The 14,361-nt window shown below is 43.4% G+C and overlaps 2 long non-coding RNA genes across 2 annotated transcripts; both read right to left on the bottom strand.

The window, feature by feature from the left end:
* Positions 1 to 272: 272 nt before the first annotated feature.
* LOC127218501 (uncharacterized) lies at positions 273 to 854 on the bottom strand. The gene is made up of 3 exons (XR_007834199.1): positions 756 to 854; positions 606 to 670; positions 273 to 464 (listed from the first exon to the last, which is right to left on the bottom strand). It is a non-coding gene; the product is annotated as an uncharacterized LOC127218501 (long non-coding RNA).
* A 62-nt stretch (positions 855 to 916) lies between these two features.
* LOC127218499 (uncharacterized) lies at positions 917 to 2,549 on the bottom strand. The gene is made up of 3 exons (XR_007834198.1): positions 2,148 to 2,549; positions 1,119 to 1,340; positions 917 to 990 (listed from the first exon to the last, which is right to left on the bottom strand). It is a non-coding gene; the product is annotated as an uncharacterized LOC127218499 (long non-coding RNA).
* Between the last annotated feature and the right edge of the window lie 11,812 nt (positions 2,550 to 14,361).

Below are 14,361 nucleotides of genomic sequence, written 5' to 3'. Positions count from 1 at the left end.
GCAGCGGTTGAGTGGAAACCCCACGGCATTGAAGAAATCTCCTTCCACGCGCTCTGCTAGGGCACCACCTCGCGCCTGAAGCCCGTAGGCGCCAGCCTTGTCCCTGGGTGCAAGGCAGGGACGAAGTCACACCAGGTGCCATGCTCAGCCACACCCACGCCCGCCGGGGACAGCTCTTCCTTTTCAGGCCTCACTTCCAGGTTTCCTGGCCCCACCCACCCCACCCCGCACCCACTCACAGAGGCTCCCCGCTCTCCACGTATTCACACAGCAGTGGCTCCGATAGCCGCGAGAATGTCACACGGGTCTCTTCGTGGAACAGTGACAATTCCACTTCTGCTTCTGGGTCCCCTTCCGCCTCTGGGGCCTCTGGGCATGTGGAACTCGGCTCCTGAAGCTGCCTCCGCCACAGTGGCCTCAAGATGGCCACACCGGTGATGACACTGTGCTGCTGGCCACTCAGCCTGGGCGGGGCCAGGGAAGGCGGGACAGGGCGTGGTTGGCAAGGGGCAGGGCTGGGGTGGGCAGAGGCTGGAGCTCCATGCAGAGGCCCCGCCCACTCTGCCCTGGGTGGGTCTGCCCCGCCCCTTCAGGCCCCCGCCCACCTGCGCAGCATCCTGTAGGCATCATCCTTGTCCTTTGGCTTCTCCAGGATGACGCCATCCACGGCCTGCAGTGGGCGGAGCCAGACGCCAAGGGGCCGGGTCAGTGAGGGGCAGGGCGGGCAGGGCCGGAAGGAGCAGGGCCTCACTCACCACAATGGTGTCAGCTCCAATAATGACATCAGGAGGGTGCAGGTCCTGCAGAGCAGAGGGCGGGGCAGGCTTGTGGGCGGGGCCTCGAAAGGAAGGGGTGTGGCCACCACCTGACCAGAAGGGATGGGGCCATCCTCACCCTGCACAGCCCCGACGCCACCTCCAGAGCCTTCAGCTTTGCTGTCTCCCGGGCATATTCGGGCGGAGCCGGAAATCTCGCCTTCTCCAGGGACTCCTGGAAGTGGGTGGGTACGACCTCGAACTGCAGTCCCTGGGGGGGTGGTGTGCTGTCAGTCACAGCAGGCCCCACCCCTGGAAGTCACAGCTGACAATCCCAGAGCAGGCCCTGCCCCTGGAAGTCACCATGGAGGACAGGATGTCCCGCCTCCTGGGGGAGCTGCTCGCCAGCACCACCCTCTTCCCCTGCAGCAGCCTGGTGAGTGGAACCAGCTCCATGTTGAAAGGATCGCACATTTCCGGTCTGGGGGGTTCACTTCCGTTCTGGGAGGGACCAGAAATTGTCCACTTCCGGCTTGAGACAACCAATTCCGGTTCCTCTGAGATGATGGGACTTATTTCCTGCCCCTGGGTGTGCAAAAAAGATGGCGGGGTTCAAGATGGCCATGGGCTACAGTGTAGGTAAAAGGAAACAGGAAATCCTGCCTACTGCCTGTCTATGTCAGAGCCTTAGCCTCAGGGACCGCAAGTCCCGCCTCCAGCACACACAGGAAGTGATTGAATGAATGAATGATTGTACAATGAATTAATGAGTTAATGACTGAATGGATGAGTAAATGAATGAATGTATGAATGAATGACTGAAATGACTGAATTACTTCATGAATGACTGACCTTTGACTGAATGAGTGAATGAATGACTGAATGAACTAATTAATGACTGAATCAATGAATGAATGACTACATGAATGAATGATTGAATGAATGACTGAATGAATGAGTGAATGACTGAGTAAATGAATTAATGACTGAATAAATGAATGAATGACTAAATGAATGAGTGATTGAATGAATGAGTGGCTGAGTGAATGACTGAATGAATGAGTGAATGAATGACTGAATGACAGGTGTTTGATTGACAGCTGTGTGCCCTACAGGCCACGCCTGTAACTCCTCTGACATCACGGCTCCCGTGACACCGCCCATCCCCTGGGAACCTCTCTAAGTCATTAATTCCTGGTCAATGCTCCCACGCAGAAGTCCCGCCCCGATTTACCATGTTGCCGGAAGTCCCACCCCGGTTTCCCCGGCAACAGGAACCCTGCTGCCAACCGTGGCATAAACAGGGAAACAGCGAAAACCAGAGGGGTGCACGGACCTAGGGTTGCGATCTCTGTTTCTGCCCTGTTCGCCGCACCCGGAAGTCCCACCTACCGCCTCGATGAGTGACAGGGAATATGCTCTGTGCTGCCTCTTTTGCGGTCAGAATCAGCCGTTTCTGACCTGTTCACTTGGACCTGTTAGTCCCGTCCCTTAAGGCGTTTCCTATCGGGCCCGCAATGTCCGATGCGATCAATTCCCTTCCTGGGCCGAAAGCGGATCCGATTTAATCGCCGCCCGGTGGGCAGGGAATCGCATGTTGCACCATCCGTAAGCGGAAGTAATGTGCCGGAAGCGGAACTCAGGCCGCAGCGCACTCCGTCCTGTTTACTTCACGGGTGGAACTCAAGTTGTGCATCTCTTCGTTGCAACCTTTCCTGGGGACCATTTTGTGTGAAGCTCAAGTCAGTGACTGGAAGCCTGACGTCCTTGGTTCACAAGCGGAAATCGTGTGTCAGTTTGGCCGGGTGGAACTAGAAGCATGTTTTCCATGTGTGTCTTCCGGGGACACTGACAGCCACGAACCGGAAGCTTTAGTTCGTGACCGGAAGGCGGAAGTCCTGAGATCGCAGCCGCTTGTGAGATCGCAGCTGCTTGTGCAGGGGACAGTCCCGGAACCGTGTGTTTGAGAAGGAGTTCCTGGGGACAGAGTTGTGAGAGGTGCTCAATGTCTGTAACTCTGTCTGTTCCAGTCACTCTAGGAGGTCTCTCCCCCGGCAGAGCCTCAGTAATGACGGATAAACATCAGGCAGGCGGGCACACTGGTTGCTCCAGCGGGATAGAGGGGTCCAGTATTTTCAAAGCAGGTCCAAGAAATTTTCCGGAGGTGGAGGTGTTTTGTTTATTTGACCCGCTCTCGGTCCCAGTGCTCAACCAGACCAGTGGAGCAGTGGGCGCAGTAGGACACAGGGTGGGGAAAGTGCGGGTTCTGGGTGGGGTGCTTTGTAGATCAGAGTACTAGAACTTTACTCTCTAGAGATAAGATATAGGGCGTGAAAGACAAAAAAGTAAAGTTAGAGAAACGCCCCACTTTAAATGAAGGACAGACTAAACTGGAAAGTTAACCCCTAGCAATATCTGTTCCTTGGAATCTGCTAACTTCCCCTCACAAGGCCCTGAGAAAACAAGATTCCAAGAATTTACACTGCCCCTCCTTTCTTGTGAGTCAGCAGGTGGTGAATGGGGTCTTTAAGAAACAAATAGATAACTGCACCTCTGGTTTGCCCAGACAAGATTAATTAGCACACCCTGAGGCCCTAAGGTCTGTTGACCCTAATAGGGAGACCAGCCTCAAAGGGTCATGTACTCAATGGACAGAGGGTCCCACCCCCCTCCCTAAGCTTGGGGTATTTGCCTTTAAAAACACCTGTGCCGTGTGGCGGGGGTGGAGGGAGGAGATGGCTTCTTCTCACTAGTCTGCCTGCTGGAGGGGCCCCTTTGCACAAATGTTTCCTGTTCATTAAAGCCTCTTGCATGTTGAAGCAACTGGACTGGACATTGAGTTCTTGGGGATACCGATGGAAACTGGGAGACTCCTCATTCTGAGGGTCTTACAAAGCTTGAATTCTTGAATAATGCAGATTGTTTAAAACTGCTCACTGAGTAAGATGTGCTGGCTAACAGTAGTGGTCATACACGAAAATCTTCCTAGCTCCATTCCTCTCTAAATTTTCAACTTTCCACGAAGAATACTCTTTTTATAATTTTGTGTTTGTTAAGTGGTTTTTCTGAGGTTCAGGAATAAAACTCCTACAGTTATAGAGCAATGATCAAGCTTTCTGATGAGAGAAAGAAAATTATCATATTTGATCTGGTACCTGCTTTTATTTCCTGACAGTTGGATGTTCCTGTACAACCCGGCCAATAACACCTCATGCTGCAGACTGCTCAGTGGGTGATGTGCCCCCATGGGTACCAAACTCGATGACCATGTCAGGAGTGGCTTCGTCTTGACAGAAACAAACACACTGGAGGCGGTTTGCAACTGCTACCATTTTTACTTTAGAGTATTGGGTTTTTATACAGAAATTACAAGGAACAGATCTTTGGTCACAATTTACAGACATATTATAAAATGCCAGTAATTCCTTTGAAGCATGAGATAAAAAAAAAAACACTTATTTTCACCTGCCTGTGGTCAGGGTACTAGAGATTTGGTTTACTGAGTTTAGAGAAAAGTCATTATCTCTGATCGGTAAACTGTTAACAGCATTGATAAGAACTCTTGCATTGCTTTACTAATTTTAGAGGATAATCATAAACTTTTAACAGTATTTTTCCATCTTTTTTATTATTTATTTTTTATAACCAAGTTCATTTAAATGAAAACAAACTTTTATAGACAATATTTGGGAATTTGGGCATCGTTCTTTCCAAACTACTTCCTGCTTGTAAGGGGTGCTCTCATGGGGGATTCTAAGAAGATGCTGAAATCCTGGCTGTAGTCTGTAAGGCTGCTTTGTCCAGCTGTTTTGAGTGTAGGCTCACTTGGTATTCTGTTTCAGGCGGTCTGGCTTGATCAAACCACATTAATATGGAAGAAATCTACAGCTTTTCGTTTTCTGTGGGAAAAAAAAATAGAAATCCTTTTCCCCAGTAACTTGTCCTTGAACATAAATATTTGAGTCAGAGCATAGTTTTTTTGTAATTTATTATTATACATGTCGATCCCAGTTCCCTCTCCCTTATTTCCACCCTCCAAGTCTCAAGTTTTCTGTGCAGTGACATCTAATGAAATCTCAATCTCCAACTTGGAAGTGATGTGAAACTTCCAAGTCTCCCACCACGTAGGTCTCTCAGAGCTGCTTCCTTGTTCACTGTCTCACCCACTCGAGCACCTTAAGCCTAGCAAACAGAGGCTTAAGAAAACAGCACATCAGCACTATGTACAGAGGTAATTTCCACCAGTAGAGGGAGCCCCCCAATGAGCCATTTACAGGGGCTCAGCCCAAATGGTCCAGGGGTGTTTTTAAACCTGAAAAGCACAAAGGGTAGGAGAGCTATCTGATCATTAACACCAGTCTCCACGGTCAATTTAGTGAAGGTCTCCTCAATGGTTTTATTTATACTTTCTACGTGAATTTTTGGGTTTGTATGCACAATGTAATTTTAATCAATCCCCAGTATCTTGGCCAGTGACTGACTTACCTGGGTCACAAAACCTGTACCATTGTCTGATTTTACTACCTTAGGTATTTTGAATCTTCGGAAAATTTTCTTCAGTAATTTTTTTTTAGCCAAACAGTTGAGACAGTCCCATGCACATGAACAGTTGAAAAAGCATACCTGTTGCCTGTTAATGTTTATGGACTTCTCTTTGTCTAGCAGTACCACTGCCCCAGTCCTTTCTTTACCTTTTATGGCAGTGAACTGGTCATCATCTCCCCAGCCAGCAGGATGTCATTAAGATCTTTGCAAACTCCAGTCTCTTTAACCAACAGTTGATGGCAGTCATGAATCCCTAGTTCACCAGTCTCCACAGACAGAAGAGTGGTGGGATGAGGCTAGCTGGTGGAGCGAACACAATCCACTCAGTCTCTCAGTGAGAAGCAGGCTTTGGTGGTGGGTCACACGGGCATTGGTCATCATCAGTTGGTGGCTGCCAGACAATGCTCTCCAATGCATGGGGGCTATTAATGTTGCTTTATGCCCCAAAGTCAACTTGTCAGCAGTGATATCTTTTTGATAGACAGGCCCTCCCCTTGCTACAGGATCAAGCTTCTTTGACAGATAAGCAACTGGTCTGTTCCAAGGCCCTAGGGATTTGGTTAAAACTCCCCAGGAGACCCCCTTATGCTCATCCACATAAAGGGTAAAAGGTTAGTTACATCAAAAGGCTTAGAGCCGATGCTTTCAGCTGGGCCTTTTTAATGGCATCAAATGCCTCCTGGTGCTCTGGGGTCCAGGAGAATTTTTTCCTTAGTCAGCCTGCAAAACCCAGATGTCCCCAGAAATTCTCCTACTTGCCTGGCCATCGTTGGGGAATTTTAAACCCTTGGGACATTCAGCTCTAGATGAGCTGCCTAGTTCTGCACGTGTCAGTGTCCTTCCATTCAAAGGCAAAAGGCAGTTGGCTGGTGGCTCGAACGAGTGGGGTACCCGGCCCATGCCAAGGTCCACTGTTCTTCGGGTAGTCCATGAATTACCTTGGGCATTGGGAGGGGTTCCAAACCCCGTCTCCCTTTAATTTTATCCTTTCTTAGGGCTAGGACCTTCGAGACCTTGTCTTCTTGGGACAGTCATTTGCCAAGTGTCCTTTTTCTTTACAATATGCACACTGTTCCTCCTTGTCAAGTGGAGTCCTGTTGCCCAGGTTCCCTAGCCTGTTTTAAATTTCCTAACTTTCTCTCTCTCTATTTTTTTTCCTTTAACCACTGCAGCCAAGGTATTTTAGTGAAATTCTTTTCCTGTCTTCTGTCACGCTTTTTCTCTGCTCTCTGTCTCTCTACTGTCTTTCGTTTCTCTCCTCTTCTCTGTCCCTTCAATACACTTTCTCTGTCTCTTAACTCTTCCAGTCTCTGGAGTTTCTTCCTAATATCTGGGGCCCAATTTCCCCATGAAGACCAGAGCCACCAAAGCTCTCTGGGCTTCTGAAGTAGTGTCAAAAAGTGCTCTCTTTAACTTAGCCAAATTGGTGGGCCATGTCGCGGCACCTCAGAGACCTGCCACCAGAGCCTGGCGATAGATTTTTAAGGTCTCCCTACCTTCAGCAGTGTTGAAGTCCCAACTGGGGCACCTCAAAAGGAATCCCAAGTCAATCTTGTTTTTTTTTTTTTTTTTTTCAGCTGCGCTGGCCGCCCATCGGCCCCAGGGATATTTTTCTAGCCTCAAGCAGAAATTGTTGATAATCATCTCAAATAGCCTAGAGAGAGAACATAAGGAACTCCAAAAAGGGGGTGGTTAGTTTTTCCAATTACAAAGATCTGGGGAGAAGGGTCAGCCCTGGAGGCTGATGTTGGGAACCAAACATGTGCAGTGGCAGGGTCATAAGTCATATCCCTGTCCCTCCATTCCAGCATGGATCTGCCCAGGCCATTCGCGGCCATGGCTATTCAGCTGAAGCTCAGCCCCAGTGGCTCTGGCTGCCCTGCCACATTCCTGAGGGCAGGGGATGAGCACGCTCATTGTCTAGCTGGGTCTCCAGCCCTGCTCTCCTGTGGATCTAAAGTCAAACTTAGGTGGGGTAGTTAGTTTTTGACCCATGGGGAGAATAGAAATGGACATAAACAGTATGAACAGAAGGACACAAAAAACACAGAACAATCCGACAAAGAGGACAAATCCGTGCGGCAGACAAACAGTGCCCAAACCAAAGTTACAAAGCGGGAGGGAAGCAAGTCCAGAGGCCTGCTGTCCCCTGGAGAAGAGAAACTTCGTCTCCTTCCCTCCTCCAAACAACCCTGGACTTCATCCAGGGTGGGACCAAGGGTCTCAGGACACGTCTGCTTCCCCCTGTAGTCCTATAAAAGTCCTGTGCAGGCCAGGCAAAGATTCAAATACTCGAGTCAAAAACACATAACATACAAGTCTTCTGAAGGCTAGGCACAGATTCAAGTACTCGAGTCAAAAACATGTAGCATCAGATGCATCAGGCATACATCAAACATATAGGTTGCGAGCTCTTTCTTACCTCCAACTGGCAATGGAATTGAGTCTGGGGGTCGACCGGATCTTGGTGGAACTTCCAAAATGTAAGACCCTCAGAATGAGGAGTCTTCCAGTTTCGGTCGGTACCCCAAGAACTCAATGTCCAGTCCAGTTGCTGCAACACGCAAGAGGCTTTAATTTACAGGAAACATTTGTGCAAACGGGCTCCTCTGACACGCAGGCTAGAGAGAAGCCCCCTCCCCTGGGCCCAGGTGTTTTTTAAAGGCAAACTCACAATCTTAGGGAGGGGGTAGGACCCTTTGTCCATTGAGTATATGACCCTTGGAGGCTGGACGGTCTGCTATTAGGGTCAACAGACCTTAGGACCTCAGGGTGTGCTAATTAATTTTGTCTGGGCAAGCCAGAGTTAAAGCTATCTCTTTGTTTCCTAAAGACACTATTCACCACCTGCTGACTCACAGGAAAGGAGGAGCAGTGTGAATTCTTGTTATCTCAGGGCCTTGTGAGATGAAGTTTGCAAATTCCAAGGAACAGATGTTGGTTTCCAGGTTTAACATTACTTTTTTTGTCTTTCAAGATCATCTCATAGAGTTAAAAGTTATTTCTTATGCAGTACCTTTGGTTCTGTGTACATGAAGAGAAGATTGAGAACACTGGGGTGGACACTCACTCATTCCCAATCTGTCTGTAACTCTTAATCCCCCTCCCTCAATTTTCACTCCCTTTCCATCTCTCTGTCTCTCACTTCTCTCTCCCATGTTGCAGATCAAATCAGAAAGGCAGGGACTGCATCCTCCTGAGCTGGATCAACTCCACAGTTCTTTATTATCATCTGTTTATGTTGTTCCCAAATAATAAACTCATTTATCATTTGTCTTCATTCTATTGAACTCAGTAACACACCATCTCTACATGAATCAATTTTATTTATTAAGACTAAAGTCAAGTGTGATGTCTCACATGTTCACAAAATTATACGCATGATGTGGGTTTTCTCTTCCAAGATTGCTTCCCTATTACCTGATATCAAGATGATAAAAAAAGGATTTAAAATATGTACCAGGTAAGAAATACAGATGAACAAAATTATGAAAAGTTCATTGCTATGACCTATATCCATTTTCTGAGAACATACTGTAGTTCCTCCTACAGGAATACTCAAGGGTGTAACCGCTTTTAAAAAACCATAATCAGTCAGAAACTCACACACTGACATCACATAATTAAAATTAAATGGAATCTCTGAATAGATTTCAAAGTGCGAATATTTTCTCTTAAGAGGACTCATTTGTGTAACCCACATGTTGATGGTCTTAAAGTCTTCAAAGGTTGCCTACAACATGATTTGCTTCATGTAAAAGAAAGCAAGCATGAAGGATTGGGCTTATGGAAGTCAATCAATCTGAATGAGGTTTTTGTTTAAATAAAGACAAGTATTACAATGAAACAGGGTTCCCTTATCAGTGAATTCCTAGGGCTTTTGTCCACGTGACTTTGCTTTTAAGAGCAAAACAGAGATATTGCAATGCTTGAACTGACTGTTCAAACTTTTCCGATATTCTTCTTTCCAGAATCCTATGTAACACAATGTGTGTTGGCTGACGATCATACCACATCCTTTCTAGTAAGATTCCTTTCTATAAGAGTTTTCTTTGGACCACAAAGATTATTGCGATAAGTAAAGTGCACAACTTTACCACAATGCTTACATGTACAGGGTTTCCATACACTATGATTTTTTTGTGTGTGATTATAAAGACTAATGATACATAGAAAGGATTCACCACATGGGATACATTCAGTGTCTTTCAAGTATGCATTTCTTATGACTTAAGAGATGGCTGGGATGTGCAAATGCTTTACCATACTGATGGCATTCATAAGGCTTCTTTCCAGTATGTGTTCTTGTATGACTTTTAAGCACATGTGTTGGAAAAATTTTATGACTTTGATTATAATCATAGGGTCTCTCTACAGTATGTGTTCTTTTATGATGTATCAGATGGCTGTGTCATGTAAAAGATTTACCACATTGCTTACATCCATAGGGTTTCTGCCCACGAGGTGTTCTATGATGAGACTAGAGAGTACTGACACGGGAATATGCTCTACCACATTGATTACATAATAGGGTTTCTCTCCAGTATGTGTTCCTTTATGACATACTAGAGTGCTGTGATGTGAAAAAGCTTTACCACATCGATTACATACATAGGGTTTTTCTCCAGTATGTGTTCTTATATGTATTTTAAGCTGAGCATTCCTTCCAAATGCTTTACATCATTGATAACATTCATAGGGTTTCTCTCCAGTATGTGTTCTTATATGTTTTTTAAGAAGAACATTACTTGCAAATGCTTTACCACATTGACTACATACATATGGTTTCTCTCCGGTATGTGTTCTATGATGATAATGGAGACTGCTGACACATGAAAATGCTCTACCACATTGATTACATTCATAGGGTTTCTCTCCAGTATGGGTTCTTTTATGACACACCAGAGTGCTGTGATGTGAAAAAGCTTTACCACATTGATTACATGCATAGGGTTTCTCTCCAGTATGTGTTCTTATATGTATTTTAAGCTGACCATTACTTGCAAATGCCTTACCACATTGATTACACTCATAGGGTTTCTCTCCAGTATGTGTTAATATATGACTTTTAAGCCACCCATGTGTTGTGAAAGCTTTACTACATTGATTACATTCATAGGGTTTCTCTCCAGTATGGGTTTTTTTATGATACACCAGAGTGCTGTTTTGTGAAAAAGCTTGACCACATTGATTACATGCATAGGGTTTCTCTCCAGTATGTGTTCTTATATGTATTTTAAGCTGACCATTACTTGCAAATGCTTTACCACATTGATTACACTCATAGGGTTTTTCTCCAGTATGTGTTAATATATGACTTTTAAGCCACCCATGTGTTGTGAAAGCTTTACTACATTGATTACATTCATAGGGTTTCTCTCCAGTATGGGTTCTTTTTATGACACACCAGATTGCTGTTTTGTGAAAAGCTTGACCACATTGATTACATGCATAGGGTTTCTCTCCAGTATGTGTTCTTATATGTATTTTAAGCTGACCATTACTTGCAAATGCTTTACCACATTGATTACACCCATAGGGTTTCTCTCCAGTATGTGTTAATATATGACTTTTAAGCCACCCATGTGTTGTGAAAGCTTTACTACATTGATTACATTCATAGGGTTTCTCTCCAGTATGGGTTCTTTTATGACACACCAGAGTGCTGTTTTGTGAAAACGCTTTACCACATTGATTACATGCATAGGGTTTCTCTCCAGTATGTGTTCTTATATGTCTTTTAAGGTGACCATTACTTGCAAATCCTTTACCACATTGATTACATTCATACAGCTTCTCTCCAGTATGTGTTCTTTTATGTTTTTTGAGATTACTGCATAGGGAAAAGACTTTACCACATTTTTTACAGTCTTGTGTTTTCTGTCCCGTATGCGTCCTAATATGTCTTTTAAGCATAGTATGTCTTGCAAATAATTTACCACATTGACTACATTCATAGGTTTTCTCTACCATTTGAGTTCTTTCACAGAGTTGGAAGAAACTGTGACATTCAGAGACTTCACCATACTGAAGACATCTATATGGTATCTCTCCAGTATGAAATTTTTCCAGCCTTTGAAGATGCCTGTAACATAAAAAGTTTTTCACACATTCATTGCGTATATTCACAGGATTCACAACCTTATGGCTTCTTTCATTCCAGCAAGGATAATTAGCACATGTAAAACTTTACCACATGCATGATACTAAAGAAACAGTATATTTATAAAATAAATTTATAACTTGGCCAATTGTGAACAAGAATCCGATCTTAAGTTTTACATTTATAATGCTTCCCTCATGAGGTGTTGTTTTGTTTTCTTTGAAGATACTTGTGATTCAGAGTAAGAGCTTTTATTTCACGGGCCACATTTATGGCATCTATTTACATGAGAATTCTCACATAATTGAAAAGGACTGAAAACAACTCAGAGCTTTAACATACTTATTGCATTTATCAGTTTTTCCACAGTATGAATTATACTTCATTGGCCAAATATACCAGTAAAAATGGAAGCATTCACCCATTCCAATTGTCATTGGGATTTACTTCAGTGGGAGTTTGTTCATATCTTTCAGATGATGTTGGAATACTAATAAATTTTAAACTTCTTTCACACTCAACAAATATCCTCAAAGTGGGGGCTAGTAATCATCTTTCATTTCTTCTCAATGTCCTAAGAGAGAGACGTATGTTGCTTCTTTCCACATTCTAAATTCACATGGCTTGCATTTAGAGTATCATATCGTCTTTATTTTTCCCTACGTTTTCTGATACAGAATATCTCTGTGTAGGCCTGGCTAGCCTCGAACTCACTTTGTAGATCAGGCTGATCAGAAACTTAAGAGATCCACCTTGTTCTTCATCATTAATGCTGGAATTAAGGGCATGGGTCACAACTACCTAACTCAACATATGATATACTTATTAAAGTAAGAATAACAAAGAAAAAGTTTCCACTTTGCACTCATGCAATTTGATTTTCTTTTGCTCACAGACATGTGTGTCAGGGATTAAGGTTTCTCCACAAAAACCTTCTTGATACTCATGAACTGACCCTTTCTATATACATAGCAAAGTCACAAATATATAAGTAATGCTTGATTAACTATACACATTTTTCTTAGAAAGTCTTGGACATATAATTATCACCTATACAAGAAATATATTGTTTAAAATATCTGAATATTATTAAACTCAACAGACTGGCATATCTATATCATAGATCTCCAGGTGCTATAATTCAAATGGTGGTATCTGTGAAGGCATTGTTTCCTTCTCTTTTTACATGAATACCTTGCAAACACAGAAGAGCTACCTTTCACTGAGGTACATGGTTTTGTTAGAAAATGAGAACCATCACTATACTTTAAGCTGTGGTTTTTTCAACTTTGATCTTCTTAATTTTTTTTTAATTCTTTTTGTGTGTCTCTTCAATAAAATTTCCAGAATACATTAAAATATCTTCAGAGCCAAATTTGCATAAATTTACACGTGAAAATTTACCTTCTATGTCTTCTAGAATTTGGACAATGATCTTCCATGTTATGGTCATCCCAAATGTAGCCTGAAATAACAGAAAGTATACAATGTATTATTGTAAATTGTACAAAACTTAAATTAATAACTTTAGTGAACCTTAGAACCATGCCTCATTCAACCAAGTTTCCTTTTCCTCAATCAAAATTACAGAATAGTATCAATAACCAAGAAATATTTGGTCCCTTATTTTAAAACATGAAGGAAATTTCAATCTTACCTGTATCAGTGAGGTTCCTGTAGGTGTCCAGCATCACATCTCTGTAGAGACATTTCTGAGAAGGATTTAACAAAGCCCACTCTTCCTGAGTGAAATGGATGTACACATCGTCATAGGTCACTGCAACCTACAATAACACAAACATGTTTGACAAAGAAATATGATACTCACAATGTAAATATAAACAACTTTGACAACATACTCATGTAAGTCTGGAGCCTTGCACACTTATTTCATGACATGGACATTATAATGCATTCACATGATCCATTTAGTAGGAAACTGAAGAGGAGGTTCACATGCGACATTTCTTGGCCCTTTAATTAGCATATAGCCCTGAGAAAGAAATCCCTATAAACAGACATAAAGGAAGTGTCAAGCTACCAGAACAACACTACTGAGAACACATCAGAAATAAATTGTACAATAGGCACAGCCTATCACAGAAATACTGAAGGACCTTGAAACAACATCTGTCTTTGTTAGGTTTTCATTGCTGTTAAGAGATACCATGGACCAGGGCAACTCTTACAAAGAAAAGTTTTAATTGAGGTGTCACACTTAAAATTTCAGAGCTTCAGTTAATCATCATGGCAGCAGGCATGTCAGCATGCATGCTGCTGCAGTCCTTGATGTTATAGTCCTTACAGCATTACTCAGAGGCAACAGGGAGTTGTCTGACACACTGGGCAGTATTCTGCGAATAAGAAACCTCATGTCTGATCCTACAATGATGTGATTCTTCTAACAGGGAGAAGGCCACTCCAACAAAGCCACACCACATCTTCTTTCACTAGTGGGAACTCACAGAATATTCACTTACAGCTGGAGGACCTTCATGTCAACAAACTGGACCCTCTGAAAGTAGTAAACACTTAGGTGACTTGATCTGTTAGGGGGGCCCCTGAAAGTGAAACCATGATCCATCCCAGTTGCTTGAACTGTGTTTTTGGAATCCGCACCCTATAGTGAGATATTTTGCTCAGTCTTGATAAACAATAGAGTGATTTGGTCCTTCCTCTGCTTTGTATGCCAGACTTTGGTGAGTCCTGAATGAGGGCATTACCCTCTCTGACTACTAAAGGGTGGAAGGGAAGGGAGAGAAATTGGAGAAGAAGAATGGGGAGGAAGGGAGTGTATGGTATGTAAAATGAAAATAAAACTTTAAATGAAACTAAAAAAATGAAACATTACATTATTAGAATCATGTACTAAAAGTGACTGGTTTTGCGCTCATTGTTTTTTAAGTAACAAAGATTTTGAAAACAAATTCATTCCTAGTTTTTGTATATTCAGATTGT

The sequence above is a fragment of the Phodopus roborovskii genome, unplaced genomic scaffold (genome assembly GCF_943737965.1).
Source record: "Phodopus roborovskii unplaced genomic scaffold, PHOROB, whole genome shotgun sequence".
NCBI lineage: Eukaryota > Metazoa > Chordata > Mammalia > Rodentia > Cricetidae > Phodopus > Phodopus roborovskii.
The sequence above is the reverse complement of the archived record's forward strand: the minus strand, read 5'-3'. Positions and strand labels throughout refer to the sequence as shown.